Raw genomic sequence first — 3789 nt, 5'->3', positions numbered from 1 at the left:
ATTTTATATATATATATATATATAAAATTTTTTTTTTTTTAAAAAACATCTCTAACTGCCACTAAAGGGGGATCCTGCCCGGGGGGCGTCCCTGGAGTCGATGCGGGGCCCTTGACGGGGGCGGGGTCCAAGCTGAAGGAGCCGGCCATCTTGGAGTCCAGCATGAACCTCGAATCGACCGACCTCCCCGGTTTTCCGCGGGGGCGTCGGGGGCTGGTGCGGCACGATCGAGGAGAAGTCCCGGCAGCCGCACCGACGCAGACGGCAACACCATGGACTCATCTATTTTTGGATAAAAGGGTCTAAATTGTTAAGCCCTTTTTTTATAAGCCCCTATATACTGTACAAAGGTCACTAACCCATTTTTTCCCCGCGCACGGGGCCCCCGGGGCGACGGTCGGCCCGGGGGTCGCTCAGCCCGGACTTCCATTATTTTCACGATTTCCAACTAAAAATTCAGCTTTTTGAATTAAAATGGGGCCACTGATCTGGCGTATTCTCTCCACTCTTACATCCATAAATATTATGAGCCTACTCACTGGCTGATGTTTTTTTTGCGCGTAGTTCAGTCGGTCCCAAAGGGGGCATCCCTGGTCCACCGGGCAGGGGTCTCCCCCACCCGCCCCCTTGCCCTTCGGTACAGCGCCACCTCATACTCTAGGCGCCCTGGAGTCTCTTCCCCCCACGCCCAACCCCCCCCCCGACGCTGTAGGGAAGAACAAAGATTCGCAGCAAAAACACCTCCTCCCTGCCCGGGGGGTCTGGCACGCCGTCCCTTTTGGTCAAACAGTCAGAATTCCCCCGTTTCCCTTCTACAACTCTCTTGTACAAATACCGCTATCTTGTTCTTTTTATCTAAAAAACAACAACAAAAATTGTTTTGGGTTTAAACTTGAACACTACAACCTTCCTTTCTATGACAATCATTTTCTTTATTCGGGGAAGGTTGCTCGACTCCTTCACATTTTTATTACGTGGCTGAGTAGAATGAGAAAAACCAATGATGAACGAATCTCAAACCATCAAAGCTACTTACGGGCTCCAGCAAACCGGCCCTGGGTTCTCGATGATGGTGGGCGAAGCGGGCTTGCCATGATGATACCTCGGGTGGGTGGCCAGCACCAGCCCTCATTTGGGGGAAACCACACCGGGGGTTTTCCCGAAAACCCTGGAAACCAACCAAGGTATAAAAAATATATATATTATATTTAATAAAATATATTAATTAATTATATAATATATATATAATATATATATTTTTTTTTTTTTTTTTTTTTTTTTTTTTTTTTTTTTTTTTTTTTTTTTTTCCCCCGGGGGGGGGATTGAACTCAGGACCACAGGGTGGGAGTCCATGCCTAACCACTGGCCCACCCGGGGAGTCAAAATTATATATGTGGGGTTTTGTTTTGTGGGGTGTGTGTGTGGTGTGTGTGTGTGTGTGGGTTGTGTGTGTGTGTTGGTGTGTGTGTGTGTGTGGGTGTTTGGTTGGTGGTGGTTGTTTGATAGCGTTTGCCGTAGTTTCTTCACTGGGGGGGTGGTCAATGGAATCAAAGGGGCAACGTAATATAAGCCGTTGCGAAGCAGCCTCGCCTTGGTTTGCCCCATGAGGGGACCCCCCTTTTGGTCGACAATTCGATTTCCTCGAGTTTTAAAATCCAAAAATGTCTTCCCGCCTGTGCCCAGCCACCGAACCCTCCAGGCGAAATTCCCCAAACTCTCGCGCCCTGGGATGGGGCCGACCATTAATGATAGCTTCGGGGAAACAAAGTCTTATAAGAACTTTATTAGCCCTTATTAAACACAAAAACATTCGGGGGCCCGTTTGGTTGCCAGCACACCCGGGGGGAGGCTGAATTCTGCTAGTTTTCCCAAACAAGTGCCGGGAGCTTCGATGCCTCTGAGATTTGATTATGGCTGTCCTGGAAGTCTTTTCAGTTTTTTATTTACCAAAAAATTTGTAGGGGGAGCCCCCCTTCCTTTCCGCGGGGCGTTGCGAAACCTTCGACGGGGAAAGCGGTCTAGACCCCACAGCCGGGGCCACCCAAGGCGGGCTGGAAATTTTTTTGGGGGCGCTGAGGGTTTCCTTGGCCCGGCTTTCGATGTCCCGGCACGGGAGAAAAGGTTTCTCCCCCTTTATGTTAAAATAAGGAAATTTCTTCCTTTATAATTTTATATTTTTTTTTTTTTTTTTAACCTTTTTTTTTTTTTTAAAGCACACTTTGCAGGGGAGGCCCCAAATTTCCTGGGTTTTTATTGAAAGCCAAACTCTAAGTCCACCTACCCCCTGGGGTGCCTTTTTGGGAAAACTGGCTTGGGACTGATTTGCCCCTTTCCGGTAATTTTGTTTCCCTCTTGAAAAAGGCCTTTTTAAAAACTCCGCACCGGTGCTTCGAAACACAAAAAAGCCCATCTAAAGTTTCGGCATATTATATATAATTTATATATATATATATATATATTTATTTAAAATATAATATATATATATTTATATATATATAATAATTATATATAAATGTAATATAAATTTTTTTTTTTTTTTTTTTTTTTTTTTTTGCAGCCTTCTTTTCCTGCAGGGGCATGGGGCCTCTCCCTTCATTAAACTGAAAAAAAGGCAGTGCACCCTTTTCCCTATTGGAACCCCTTTCCCTTCAACCGGGGTTTTTGGCCATGTCGGTGCTTCCCAACGGCACCTGATTTTGACTTTTCCAAAGGCTATTGTTTTCCTCGGGTTTGGCCAGCAGTAAAAAGCGCACCCCATTTTATGACCTGCCGCGACGGGAAGAATTTGGGACCAACGAATCGGAGTCCGGCTCTAACCACTGGCCAGGGCGGCAGTCAAAAATATTATATTAATATTATATATATAATATATATAATTATATATTATATATATTTATATTATATATAATATATATATAAAATCCAATATATCTGTGTGTATGTGTGTGTTTTGTGTGTGTGTGTGGGGGTGTGTGTGTGTGTGTGTGTGTGTTGGGGTGGGGTGGTGGGGTGTGTGAGCCAATGTCTAACCCCCTCCCCCATCCACCGTTCTCAGTCTACCTCCATGTGACGTCATAAACCTTATCACCCAAAGTTGCACTTAACTCGCAAATGGCGAGATCTTACTTGTGTAGCCCCTTATCACGTTCCCCTGTTCAAAACCATACAAGGGGCGACTGCATCGTTATTCCACAGAGAGAAATCCCCTTGGCATCAAAATTTTTATTTAGTATAGCAAATATTACACCTTCTGAGAACCCCGCTATTATATTTTCTTACGATATATCATTTGTCGATAGGGCCTCTAATAAAGTCGTTATATGTTAATAAGGGGAGGCCCCGGGCCGAGTGGTTAGAAATCGCTCAAAACTGCAGAGCCAAACTGATTCGAGGGTTCGATCACCGGGCCGGCGCATTGTTTCACTTGGGAAGGAAATTCACCTCGATTCCTACCTAGCCCCGGGGGGGGGCAACCCGCCCCAAATCATGCGGTCCCCAAACCCGGGGTAAAAATGGAGGGTTGGGGTCAGGGAAGGGCATCCCCATAACAATACTGCCAAACTTGCATGGCGACCCCCCTTGGAAATGGGGGAAAAAAAAAACAAAAAAAACGAATGGGTACTCCCAAACATTTGTAGTTCATGCTATTTGTAGGGTAAGCTTCGCCTTGTTGCATTTATGTGAGATCTAATTTCCTCACTACCCCCTGCCGTAAAAGTACCGTGTTTTCTTTTTGGGGGGAAATGCCCCCTTGCATCCTTTTGTCTGCCCTCAGTGGAACATTTTTTT

Source organism: Penaeus monodon, chromosome 10 (genome assembly GCF_015228065.2).
Source record: "Penaeus monodon isolate SGIC_2016 chromosome 10, NSTDA_Pmon_1, whole genome shotgun sequence".
In the NCBI taxonomy this organism is placed as follows: domain Eukaryota; kingdom Metazoa; phylum Arthropoda; class Malacostraca; order Decapoda; family Penaeidae; genus Penaeus; species Penaeus monodon.
The sequence above is the reverse complement of the archived record's forward strand: the minus strand, read 5'-3'. Positions refer to the sequence as shown.